We start from the raw sequence: 14,659 nt of genomic DNA, 5'->3' as shown, positions 1-14,659 counted from the left end.
AAAAACTGTTAATGGTGGCTCAGTGAACATCTAATTTGGTTTATTCTCAGATGAACATTTTGAGTTGCGAAGTTTGATATCGGGGTTGAACGAAGAAAAGAGGCAAAGACTGAGTCACAGCCAGAAAGTGTTGATGACAGTGTTGATTTCTATTCACTGTTTCCCCACTCCCAATTAAAGTCTGTCAGAGTCACAGCCAATCATACTGTAAAGCTGGCTAAACTGGAAGTTATGTTGTTGTTGGGTGTATTAAATTTTGTGTGTCTGCATGGCCCTGGCTCACAATGACAAGAAAGTTGTGACATCATCTGCTCTTTCTGTGTACGGATGTGTGGACGCGGAGTAGGGTTGCATCAGGAATAGCGCGTCCACCTGCTGAGGATCACTGAAGAGCAATGACAGAACATTCGGGATGGATGGACAGACAGATAAATCATCAATCTTCCACTCTTTATCGTAACCTCATTTGCATTAACAAGAGCCAAAAATGTGTCGACTGCATGTAATGTCTTAGTTGAGGCTCATAGTGACTTCGACACTTTCTTCCACTCTGACGGCAGTGTCAGGGCAGGTCCTATGTCAGGCCTGGGCTGGTGCCAGCACATTCTTGATGGACCAGATGCTTTATCTCCGTCCGCCGGGCTGATATAAAGGCGGCCATTGTCCGAGGGGTCCATTGTTGCTGGCCCTTCGACTGAGAGAGCACTACACGGGAACTCCAGGAAAGGTAGGGACTCCAATTTTGATCTTTTTGGAATGAGGTGTGACTAATACTGCATTAGTAAGTGTGACACATAGAAAAATGAAAGGTTTGAAAAAAATATAAACATGCTATTGAATGGAAACTACACTCTCATAACTCAAGCCCTCATTTAAACTTGTGATAAAGTTCACCTCATCCCTATTTGTGGTTTGGTTCTGCTTGTATGTTGTAGATGCAGGGCAGAACGACAGCGATGAACGCCAAGTGGGATAAGGTGAGTATTCACAAACACACGACTAATCCTCCATGTTGGGGAATGAGGACACGCCGTCCTTGTTGCAAGCGTCTGGGGTTTCTCCCCTGAACCCCCTCCCCTGTTGTTATCAGCATCCACATGAGCGTTCATCCTATTAATATAACTTTTATCTTTAAACGTGTCTGTCAACTCGCAGTTGCTCATGTGTGTTTTGGCCATATATGTCTTGCACTGCTGCATAGGAGTGCTGGTTAGCAACAAGTGAATTCAATTTAACCCTATATTGCCAAATGCATCACATCTGATACACCTAAAATTTCATGATTTTGAGACTAATTCTGAATTTTGACATTTCTTTTTGGAAAAAAAAAAAAAAAATGATGGATGCAAGTCAACACATGCATCTGCAGGTTCCATGAGAAAAAAAAAACAGGATTTAGCAAGGATTATAGATATTAGAGAGCTTATTACACATATTCATTTTGACTTTTCTTTTTACAAATTTGAAAAAAAAAGGTTTCATTAGGACCTTATTTTTCAAATTTTGGGATTCTCTGATAATTGCTTCATGTTGCAGGTATTTAAGGGTTAAAGAAACACCGCTTTAATTCCAATTTTGATTGCATTGTCTTTTGTGCTTATGTTGTTCCGATCATCTTAATGAATTCATAATTTAGAAATGTCTTTGTCATACTAGTTATTCAATTCAAGATATTTTTGTATTTGTGAAGCTTCTTTGCTTTTCAATTAAATAATTGTTCTTATCGTGCATATGTTGATGATTTATTCGTCACAGTTTATCATTCAGCTTAATATTATTGTAAAAAAAATTAAATACATTTTGTTAAAATATTCACTTAAGTCATTTGTTTATAAAATTACTGTTATAAGGACACCTCTGCATTACATTGTGTTGTTTTTTATATTGAAGGAAAAAAAATAAAGATCAACTTACAATTAAGTATAACTTATTTAAACTTCTTTTGTATGTAACAGAAGACTTCAAGCGCGTCAAATTGCCTGAATCTAAAACAAACAAACAAACAAACAAAAATCAGATCCAACTGCAGAAGTACACTCAAGCTACATTTTTTGACTATTTGATACTGAAAAATAAAATAAAATCAATAAATAGGAATTAGGGCTGTCAAAATTATCACGTTAACGGGCGGTAATTAATTTTTTTAACTAATCACATTAAAATATTTGACGCAATTAACACACATGCCCCGCTCAAACAGACTAAAATGACAGTATAGTGTAATTTCCGCTTGTTACTTGTTTTTTGGTGTTTGGCTCCCTCTGCTGGCGCTTGGGTCCAACTGATTTTATGGGTTATTCCCATGAGTGAACATGGTGTAATTATTGACGTCAACAATGACGAGCTACTAGTTTATTTTTTGATTGAAAACTTTACAAATTTTAATAAAACGAAAACGTTAAGAGGGTTTTAATATAAAATTTCTATAACTTGTACTAACATTTACCTTTTAAGAACTACAAGTCTTTCTATCCATGGATCGCTTTAAGAGAATGTTAATAATAATGCCATCTTCTTGATTTATTGTTATAATAAACAAATACAGTACTTATGTACTGTATGTTGAATGTATATATCCATCTTGTCTTATCTTTCCATTCCAACAATAATTTACAGAAAAATATGGCATATTTTATAGATAGTTTGAAGTGCGATTAATTACGATTAATTAATTTTTAAGCTGTAATTAACTCGATTAAAAATTTTGACAGCCCTAAAAATAATACATTCTAATTGATTAGCAACATTAACTCATGAGTACAATATGCCAAACATTTGACCGAACCCCCCCCCCCAAAAAAAATTTAATAAAAACAAAAACGACAGTGTCATTGGACAGAGGGATAGGTTTATTTTTGCTGCAGGCAGTATCAGCTCCGTTGCTATGGTGTGGGGTTATTTTGCAATGAGTAACTTGGTATGCCACCTTATATGATGCTAATAGTGCTTGCTGGTTGACTGTTTTAACACTAACAAAGCGGGACGATTGTTGGCAATGTTCGGCCCGTTTTTGCCTTATGCGGAGATGATGGTGGGGCTGGTTGGGGGATAGCCTCCCCTCGGTGGCCGAAAATGTCATTGCATGTATTGGACTTTCCAATATAAGAATTTAAAATTAAGACTTTTCCGGGACAAATTGTTTTCTGTAAAAGGGATAAAACAATAAAACAAACAACAAAAATGAATGAAATGAACAAAAAAACTATTTTTTATAATGGGTCAAAATTATTTTTCGGACAAAACATGTGACTAGCACCTTAGAGACCCACTTAAGATTTGATTGCCGACACTGCGTTTCGGGGTCATCAACATGCTTTGCCCCCCTGCCACAACACCCTAACCCTAACCCAAACTCAGCCTGTGGTTTTCGCTGAAAAAAAAAAATCAAGTGTCAATGTGATTGGGGTGTAATGTCGTAACTTATTCGGCTTCCTGCTGTCCGCTGCAAATATTTTTAGAGACAGTAAATAGACTGGTCTTTCCTCATCTTCCACTGTATTACAAGTAAAAGCCAAATGCTACATTCGCTACAGACATGTATGATGGATGTGCATTTTAGTCTAGTACGGCAAAAAAGTATGTTCTTCAAGGTCACATGCTACCCAGTAAGGCATCACTCTGCCCCCCTTCGAGAAGTACTGACTTACACTGGTATGACGAAATATCTGAAATTTTTGGAATTTCTCATATTTTTGCATGAAACCACCATCATATGCAATCAGATTTTTGTCAAAATCACACAGATTAAAATACAGTATCTACTTTAGTTAAAACCACACAAACATTTATAGGTTTTCATTAGGGCAGTCAAACGATTAAAATTTTTAATCGAGTTAATCACAGCTTGAAAATGAATTAATCATAATTAATCGCACTTCAAACAAGCTATAAAATATGCCATATTTTTCTGTAAATTATTGTTGGAATGGAAAGATAAGACACAAGATGGATATATACATTCAACATACGGTAGATAAGTACTGTATTTGTTTATTATAACGACAACTCAACAAGATTCTGTTAAAGCGATCCATGGATAGAAAGACTTGTAGTTCTTAAAAGATAAATGTTAGCAGAAGTTATAAAAATTTGATATTAAAACCCCTCTTAATGTTTTTGTTTTAATAAAATGTGTAAAATTTTCAATCAAAAAATAAACTAGTAGCTTGCCATTGTTGATGTCAGTAATTACACAATGCTCATGGTGCTTAAACCCATAAAATCAGTCGCACCAAAGCGCCAGCAGAGGAAGACAAAAACCACAAGTGACAAGTGGACATGACACTGTGCTGTCATTTTAATCTGTTTGAGCGGGGCATGTGATTAATTAAAAAAATTAATTACCGCCCTTTAACGCGATAATTTTGACAGCCCGAGTTTTCATATTTTAATGAGGACAGCATGGAAACAATGACAGAAGGGAGAATATGTAAGAGAATCCTCTGCCTCAGGAGACTTTAACAGCAATTGAAATCAATTTTTACCAAACATTTTAAGTCAGGTGTGTGTCTAATCACTGATGACTTGTTTAAAGCTGCTCTGCCTACTAGAAAACACACACCTGGTCAGAAATGTCTTGATGAGAAGCATTGTATGATGTGCATCATGGCTCGGTCAAAAGAGCTGTCTGAAGACCTGCGATCAAGGATTGTGTATTTGTATAAAGATGGGAAAGGATACAAAACGATCCCTAAAAGTAGGTATGTTCATCAATCGACAGTCAGGGAGGTTGTCTACAACTGGAGAGTTTGGCACTGTTGCTTCTCTCCCAAGGAGTGGCCGTCCACCAAAGATGACGTGAAGAGTTTAGCGCAGAATACTCAGAGAGGTAAAAAGGAACCCTAGAGTGTCTGTTAGAGACTTACAGAAATCACTGGCACAGTCTAACATCTATGTGCACACATCAACTATATGTAAACTATGGAGTGGTGCTCATGGGATGAGTTCATGGAGGAAGCCACTGCTGTCTAAAAAAAACATTGTTGCTCGTTTCATGTTCGCAAAAAGGCACTTGGACACTCCACAGAAGTTTTGGCAAAATATTTTGTGGACTGATGAAACCAAAGTTGAATTGTTTGGGAGTAACGCACAACGTCACATGTGGAAGAAAAATGGAACAGCTCACCAACATCAACACCTAATCCCCAGCGTGAAGCATGGTGGAGGGAGCATCATGATTTGGGGTTGTTTTGATGCCTCGTGGCCTGGACAACTTGCAATCATTAATGGAAGAATCGGTTCGAAAGTTTATCAGGGTGTTTTGCAGGAAAACCTAAGGCCGTCTGTCAGACAGTTGAAGCTAAAAAGAGGATGGATGGTGCAACAAGACATAGATCCCAAATACAGAAGTAAATCAACTTCTGAATGGTTTCAGAAGAAAGAAATACAGGTTCTGGAGTGGCCAAGTCAAAGTCCAGACTTGAACCCTATTGAGATGCTGTGGCATGACCAAAAGACGGCGATTCATGCCAGACATCCCAGGAATCTGACTGAACTACAGCAGTTTTGCAGAGAAGAATCGGACATAACTAGTCCTGATCGATGTGCCAGACTGATCTGCAGCTACAGGAAGTGTCTGGTTGAAGTTATTACTGCCAAAGAGGGGGCCACAAAATATTAAATGTGATGGTTCACTTACTTATTTTCCTCCTTCTGTCATTGTTTGCATACTGTCGTCATTAAAATATGAAAATCTATAAATGTTAGGGTTGTTTTAGTTAAAGCAGATAATGTTTTTTCATCTGTGTGATTTTGACGATCACATTTGATGATTTTATGCAGAAAACAAAATTATTATTAATTATTATACCTTTTTTCGGCAGCCGAAGTCAAAGATCACGGCTTCCCGCAAGCTCTCCCTTAAGGTGAGTCCCTTTCGTTACCTTCGCGACGACTCATATCGCTTTTGACGTCGACGCCTTTATGTCCGATCAGATGCTCCTCCTTACAAGAGCTTGTGAGGATCTGGAGAATGAAAGGCAGGAGCGTGAGCAGGAGAAAGTGCGCTACCTGGAGGAGAAACTACCTCCTCTGCAGCTTTCTGGGTTGTCGCTGGACGAGCTGCAGGTGCGCCGAACGCAATTAAACACCGAAGGAGCCATTTCTTAAGAATTTGCTTTTCTTTAGAACTTGTGCAAGCAGCTTCATGCCAAGATTGACGAAGTGGACGAGGAACGATACGACTGTGAATCCAAAGTCAACAAGCACAACATTGACGTGAGTTCAACACGGTTCTTTAAAGGTTTTTGCAAACTCGGGAGTTGGGAATGAGTGAATGATTCCGAACGCAGTAACTATACTCCCTGCTCTCTGAATCTCATACACGTTAGTCCAGTGGTCTCCAAACTATTCCACATAGGGCCGCAGTGGGCACAAAATTTCGTTCCAACAAAACAAGACGACACCTTTACACCAATCTGATGTCTTACAAGTGGAATCAGTTGATTGCAGTCAGGTGCTGCTTGTTTTAGAAGAAACCTCATTGGTTAAACTGTCTGTGCTGGATCGGTTGGAACAAAAACCCGGACCCACAGCGGCCCTTGAGGACCGGTTTGGAGACCCCTGATTTAGTCAATCACCAATTGTGCAAGTTCTACTACTTGAAAAGATTAGAGGGCCTGTAATTGTCAACATAGGTAAACCTCAACCATGAGAGACAGAATGTGGGGGGAAAAAAACTGAAAATCAAATTGTTTGATTTTTAAAGAATTTATTTCCAAATTAGAGTGGAAAATAAGTATTTGGTCACCTACAAACAAGCAAGATTTCTGGCTGTCAAAGAGGTCTAACTTCTTCTAACAAGGTCCAACCAGGCTCCACTCGTTACCTGTATTAATGGCACCTGTTTTAACTCCTTATCGGTATAAAAGACGCCTCTCCACAATCTCAGTCAGTCACACTCCAAACTCCACTATGGCCAAGACCAAAGAGCTGTCGAAGGATACCAGAGACAAAATTGCACCAGGCTGGGAAGACTGAATCTGCAATAGGTAAAACGCTTGGTGTAAAGAAATCAACTTAGAAAATGGAAGACATACAAGACCACTGATAATCTCCCTCGATCTGGAGCTCCATGCAATATCTCACCCCGTGGCGTCAAAATGATAACAAGAACAGTGAGCAAAAATCCCAGAACCACACGGGCGGACCAGATGAATGACTGACAGAGAGCTGGGACCACAGTAACAAAGGCTACTATCAGTAACACAATGCGCCGCCAGGGACTCAAACCCCGCACTGCCAGACGTGTCCCCCTACTGAAGCCATTATACGTCCAGACCTGTCTGCGGTTTGCTAGAGAGCATTTGGATAATCCAGAAGAGGACTGGGAGAATGTATTATTGTCAGATGAAACCAAAATAGAACTTTTTGGTAGAAAAACAGGTTCTCGTGTTTGTAGGAGAAAGAATACTGAATTGCATCAGAAGAACACCATACCCACTGTGAAGCATGGGGGTGGACACATCATGCTTTGGGGCTGTTTTCCTGCAAAAGGACCAGTACGACTGATCTGTGTAAAGGAAAGAATGAATGGGGCCATGTATCGAGAGATTTTGAGTGAAAATATCCTTCCATCAGCAAGGGCATTGAAGATGAGACGTGGCTGGGTCTTTCAGCATGATAATGATCCCAAACACACAGCCAGGGCAACAAAGGAGTGGCTTCGTACAAAGCATATCAAGGTCCTGGAGTGGCGTAGCCAGTCTTCAGATCTCAACCCCATAGAAAATCTGTGGAGGGAGTTGAAAGTCCGTGTTGCCCAACGACAGCCCCAAAACATCACTGCTCTAGAGGAGATCTGCATGGAGGAATGGGCCAAAATACCAGCAACAGTGTGTGAAAAGCTTGTGAAGAGTTACAGAAAACGTTTGGCCTCCGTTATTGCCAACAAAGGGTACATAACGAAGTATTGAGATTTTTTACTTTTGGCGTTGACCAAATACTTATTTTCCACCATGATTTGCAAATAAATTCAATAAAAATCAAACAATGTGATTTTCTGTTTTTTTTTTTTTTTTCCACATTCTGTCTCTCATGGTTGAGGTTTACCCATGTTGACAATTACAGGCCTCTCTAATATTTTCAAGTGGGAGAACTTGCATAATTAGTGGTTGACTAAATACTTATTTGCCCCACTGTAGATCCGCGAGCTGAAACTGAAGGTGCAAGACCTTGGAGGCAAGTTCAAAAAGCCTGCCTTGAGGAAGGTGAGGGTCTCTGCGGACGAGATGATGAGAGCCCTTCTGGGCTCCAAACACAAAGGCTCCATGGACCTCCGCGCCAACCTCAAGTCAGTCAAGAAGGAGGACGTTAAACAAGACAAGGTATGTCGCACGTTTACCTTCACCGTCCACCGCTTTAACATTGCTCTTCCCTTTGCAGGTTCTCACCACCGAGGTGGGCGACTGGCGTAAGAACGTCGAAGCCATGTCTGGAATGGAAGGCCGCAAAAAGATGTTCGACACGGGTGGCGCCGCGCAGTAAGGATGGAAAACGCAGTCCTGACTCAAAAAAAATGTAGGAATAGGCATTCACGGACACTTTTTTTCCAAGTCAACTCTACAGTATACTGTTTGTATCTCTCCTTCGGCACTTAAAGGGGAAATAAATCACTGTTTTTTCCTCATTGGAATGGAGTTTATCGTCTATTATGCGCAGATGGCGAGCACCTGGGCTGTGTATTTTTAGCCTCCATCTTTAGAAGATACATTACTCACATGTTTGCTTGTCTTCACGGCCGTCTGGCTTTTGTCTATACATGCTTTGTTATCTGAAACATGGCGGTGACACCAACAATAGTTTTTGGATATCCGCTTACGCAAGTGAAGCATCCACTCATAAAAAGATGGATGAAAACTCCCGCATCCATCTGCAGCCAAACTCCTGTTTGCCCTTGTGTGACTCCACGCTAAGCTTATAGTGACAGTCTGGTCTATGAATAGGCACAACCTTCACATAGTACAAATGCTCCAGATGTGCAACTCACAAATGTTGCTGTCCAGAGATGATGGACACGTGCAAGTGTGGCAAAATGGAGGCCTTTCTCAAAGCCACTAGGTGGTAGCAATGATCCATACGACTTAATGTGTCAAAAACAATGTCAGATATTATTAAAAAGTTAATTACACTACTCAGTAGTGTAATGGCCAGTATAATGAATTTATTGGTGATATTGTCACATATAACCTGGTGCATTCAAAGAACAATCAATATCTTCAGCTACATCATGATTACTAAAATGTAACAGTGACTTTTGTTCTAATTGTATGTAACACTTTGGCAATTTCTATCATGTCTTGATGGCTGCACTTCAGCTTGCAATTCAGTTTGACTCTAAGGTAGTTCGTTCGTGTGTCCAATTATAAATTAAAAAGGTCAATTGATAAAATGAACTTACCGATGCAATCTTTGAGTCAGGGAACATTACTTGTGCTAATTGTGACAAGTGATCAGCAATAGTTGCGGGCAAACTGTTTTTGGCAACAAACTGGCAGAATGAAATCTCCGCTTTCGTCACTTTAAATTTTGCAGACTTCATTTTTATGACCAGTGTTGTTAATCTTACTTTAAAAAAGTAATTCATTAGTTACAAATTACTTCTCCCAAAAAGGTAAAGGTAAGAGTAATAAGCTACTTGGCAAAGTAACTGGTGTTACCTTTCATGTTTTTTTTTTTCCCATTGAAAAAACAACAACAACAACAACAAAAAACATAGTAACTAGGGCTGTCAAAATTAATTTTTTCAATTAATCACGTTAAAATATTTGGCACAATTAAGGCACATGCCCCGCTCAAACAGATTAAAATGACAGCACAGTGCAACGCCAACTTGTTACTTGTGTTTTTGGGAGTTTTGTCGCCCTCTGCTGGCGCTTTGCTGCGACTGATTTTATGGACCATGAGCATTGTGTAATTATTGACTTCAACAATGGTGAGCTACTAGTTTATTTTTTGATTGAAAATTTTACAAATTTTATTAAAATGAAAACATTGAGGGGTTTTAATATAACATTTCTATAACTTGTACTAACATTTATCTTTTAAGAACTACCGTAATTTCCCGAATATAACGCGCACTTTTTTCCACCAAAATCAACTTGTAAACTCATGGTGCGCATTATAAACGGGTACATGGATGGAGACAGAAATATATATGTATTACATATATATATATATATATATATATATATATATATATATATATATATATATATAAAAACCGATTTTTTTTTTCATTGACACGGCCACGTTGTGTTGAAGAAACGTATGCGGCCACCCGTTGCCGACCATTACGGTACGTGACGTCACCGTTTTGTTTCGGTAATACTTCACTCTAATCGGCCGAATGATTTCGTCTGTGTTAAATTCTGCTTTTTTCACTCTTCATAAAGCACAGACTTTAGTTTCTTGAACTCATTTGAGTCGACGTTTATTGCAGCTCCGCAATTCGGACCATAACAAATGTAAGGACACACACTTCCTGTGTCCGTCAACTATATCGGTCCCTCGGGAAACTCAAACCCAAATAACAATAGTTCCTTTTGTTACTGAAGTGTTGACAGCTATGAGCTCTCACGGATTTCCGACTTACGTTCTCACTTTCATTTTACCGTATCAATCCATGGAAGAAACATTTTTTAAAAGAAAAGTCACATCTGTTTTGTTTTCTCCTAGATTCTGGTAAGTTGGAGAAGTTGTCAAATCATATTATTACCATAAATATTGTCAGTTTACGGTAATGTTTTGAACTACCAATGTGCTATGCTTGTGCTGTGTTTCACCAGTCAGTAAAATGACATCTCTGTATCTGTACACAAGCTCTGTTTTCTTCTAAAATTAGGGTGCGCGTTATAAACGGGTACAATAATTTTCCCTAGATTTTACAAGTAAATTTGGGGTGCGCATTATACACGGGTGCGCCTTGTATTCGGGAAATTACGGTACAAGTCTTTCTATCCATGAATCGCGTTAACTGAATATTAATAATGTTAACGCCATCTTGTTGATTTATTGTTATAATAAAGAAATACTGTACTTATGTACCGTATGTTGAATGTATATATCCATTTTGTGTCTTATCTTTCCATTCCAACAATAATTTACAAAAAAATATGGCATGTTTTATAGATGGTTTGAATTGCGATTAATTATGATTAATTTTTAAGCTGTAATTAACCCGATTAAAAATGTTAATCGTTTGACAGCCCTGATAGTAACCTTTGCTATGTTTGGAAATCGTTTAATGTTGTGAATCAACTGTTAAAGTTGTTAAAATTGCTACCGTTATTGCATTAGTTCCCTTCTGTCTACTTTCGACATGTTAAAGTTTTAAAACTGTTTCAGCATTTAATGATAGATTCAAGTCAAGTTTTTGCCGATTTAGGAGTATTTTAGATAAAAAAGCGACTTTTCGCAAGGAAGGTTCACTACAACAGAGCCTTTCTGAGAAGTCTACTGCTTCAAAATGGCGGCTGTTTATTAACGCTGCTGTCTGTCATTTCGCATGTAGTTCTATAAACATTTGATATCTAGGCATAGATTGTAGGCTGTCGGAAATATTGGAACCACCTAGCCTCGCATCGCGTTTGCTACAGCGTCACAACACTCTTCTCTCTCAGTGTCTGACTTTTCTCGCGTCATTTAACCAACGTAGTAACGCATTGTATTGCACATTGTCTCGCTGCCGAAACGGTGACAAAATCCGAACGGAGAAAAAAAAACGTAATGCACGAAAAACGTACAGATTTTGAACGTATGGCGTACACATTTAAAAATCAGTGCTCACTTGTACAAATTACGCTGAAACCGTACAACTTGACAGGTATGCAATTCTGTCATATGATGCTCAATTTCTCCCTGAAAATGATTGCAATTACAAACGTTTTGGTAGTACTATCTTCATTTATTTTGCCGCAAAGAAAAAACACAAAAGACAATGGGGAAAAAAAAAAAAATCATGATCATTTTACACAAAACTCCAAAAATGGGCGGGACAAAAGTATTGCCACCCTTTGAAAAATAATGTGATGCTTCTCTAATTTGAGTAATTAACAGCACCTGTTACTTACCTGTGGCATATAACAGGTGGTGGCAATAACCAAATCACACTTGCAGCCAGTTAAAGTGGATTAAAGTTGACTCAACCACTGTCCTGTGTCCTTGTGTTTACCACATTGAGCATGAAGAAAAGAAAGAACACCATAGAACTGTCAGAGGACTTCAGAAGCAAAATTGTGAGGACTCATCTCAAGGCTACAAGTCCATGTCCAAAGACCTGAATGTTCCTGTGTCTACCGTGCGCAGTGTCATCAATAGCCAATGGCACCTTGGCTAACCTCCCTAGATGTGGAGGGAAAGGAAAAATTGACGAGAGATTTCAACGAAAGATTGTGTGAATGATGGATAAAGAACCTCGACTAACATGCAAACAAGTTCAAGTTGTCCTAGAGTCCGAGAGTACAACAATGTCAACCCGTACTATCCCTCAGTGTTTGAAAAACAAGGGACTCTATGCTAGGATACCCAGGAAGACCCTACTTCTGACCTAGAGACATACAAAAGCCAGGTTGGAGTTTGCCAAAACTTACCTGAGAAAGCCAAAAATGTTTTGTAAGAATGTTCTCTGGTCAGATGAGACAAAAGTAGAGCTTTTTGGGAAAAGCCATCACCCTAGAGTTTACAGGAAAAAAAAACGAGACCCTCAAAGAAAAGAACACGGTCCCCACAGTCAAAAATGGCGGAGGTTCCCTGATGTTTTGGGGCTGCTTTGCTGCCTCTGGCACTGGACTGCTTGACATTAAGTCTTAAGACTACCAACAAATTTTGCAGCATAATGTAGGGCCCAGTGTAAGAAAGCTGTGTCTCCCTCAGAGTTCATGGGTCTCCCAGCTTGACAACAACCCAAAACACTTCAATAGAGACTTTTAAAGTGGCCAGCAATGAGTCCAGACCTGAATCCCATAGAACACCCGTGGAGAGATCTGAATATGGCAGTTTGGAGAAGGCACTCAAACTCTATAGGTCTTTTTAAATTTGACCACTTGCAGTTTGTGCTTTGTGTTTGATCTCAAACAAGGATTTGGACTATGTGTCACCAAGCCTCATTCTAGGAGTTGGTGATTAATCGTAGCATGCTCAAGGTGTGACCTTGGCGAGCTGATTTACGACAACATATCAAATGGCTCCCCTGCTCCGCCCACCTGCAATGACAAAAATGACAGTCCTTCACAATTTACTGTTGTCCATCTGTCGTGCTACTATACATGCTACTACATCTGTTGTAGTAGATGGTTGTTGAAGGACACCTATAAATGACATTTCTTTAAAGCAAAATGGCAGAATTCCCGTGTGTTTCTTAGCATTAGTTTATGAAACATTTTATGGTTTAAAGGTTAAAGGTTAGCTTTTAAAACATACATAGATTAAGTTTAATGTTACTTAGTGTGCTTTGGGGGCTGAATTTTCAAAGAATTACATGGGGAATTCCACCAATGCCAGAACAACTATACAATGACTGCTTTAATCAAAAGTCACAAGCTTTCCGTGCACTTTTTAGATCTACTCATGATAAAACCGACTACTAAAATTCATTTTTCACAGTAAAACTAGCTTCGGGGGTTGAATTTTCAAAGAATCCCACTCCCCATGCATCAACCCCTAAAATGATCACTTAAAACCAAAATGGCATACTTCCAGGCATGGCTTTTTAAGACTCTTTGTGCATCGACACATGATTAAACATGAACTTCATCATGATAATGACAAATTCCCCAGACACTGTGCCACGTCTTCAAGTAGGGGGCCGTCACACACTCCGCTTCAGTCTGTCGCAGTTATTCTCAAACACATGCCGCGATCCAACCCTGGATTTAGGTTGAAAAACTACGAAGGCTATACCGCATACAAACAGGAAGGACTGTCTCAGGAGTGATTTGTTCGAGGATTCAAGGTAATTATTATATTTTTCGTACCATGCGTTAGAAAAGTTGTGAAAAAAATCATTGGGAGAAATTAACCGCTAACGCATTAGTGTCATAATTCACAATATTTACGTAAAATAAATGCTAACTGCCCGGTTTTTTGCTCTTTTAACCAAGAATGGAGACTGTTTTACGTCCATATCTATAATAAATTCTGGGATTAACGCATTTATTCACTAGAATTTTCAACATAAAAAGCACTTTGTAGTGATAAGGCGGCGCCGCAGTGGCTTAAAGACTAGCAGCACATTCGACATATTTACGTAAAAAATGCTAACTGCCCGTTTTTTGTTGTTGTTGTGCTTTTAACCAAGAATTGAGACTGCTTTACATCCATATATATATATATATATATATATATAGAATTCTGGGATTCACGCATTTATTCACAATAATTTTCAACTTAAAAAGCTCCTTGTGGTTTAAGCCGCAGCGTCGCAGTGGCTTAAAGACTAGCAGCAAATTCGACAAATTTACATAAAATAAATGCTAACTGCCCGTTTTTTGCTTTTAACCAAGAAACAAGACTGTTTTACGTCCACATATATAAAGAATTTAGGGATTTACACATTTATTCACAACAAATTTCAACATAAAAAGCTCTTTGTGGTGTTAAGGCGATGCCGCAGTGGCTTAAAGACCTGTAGCACATTCGACATATTTACGTAAAATAAATGCGA

At 38.9% G+C, this 14,659-nt stretch overlaps 1 pseudogene; it reads left to right on the top strand.

Annotated features, from left to right (window-relative positions):
* Positions 1 to 576: 576 nt before the first annotated feature.
* On the top strand, positions 577 to 8,626 carry LOC130928863 (troponin I, slow skeletal muscle-like; annotated as a pseudogene).
* Positions 8,627 to 14,659: the final 6,033 nt, after the last annotated feature.

The sequence above is a fragment of the Corythoichthys intestinalis genome, chromosome 13, assembly GCF_030265065.1.
Source record: "Corythoichthys intestinalis isolate RoL2023-P3 chromosome 13, ASM3026506v1, whole genome shotgun sequence".
Taxonomy (NCBI): Eukaryota; Metazoa; Chordata; class Actinopteri; order Syngnathiformes; family Syngnathidae; genus Corythoichthys; species Corythoichthys intestinalis.
Note: the sequence above shows the minus strand (reverse complement) of the source record. Positions and strands in the feature narration are given on the sequence as shown.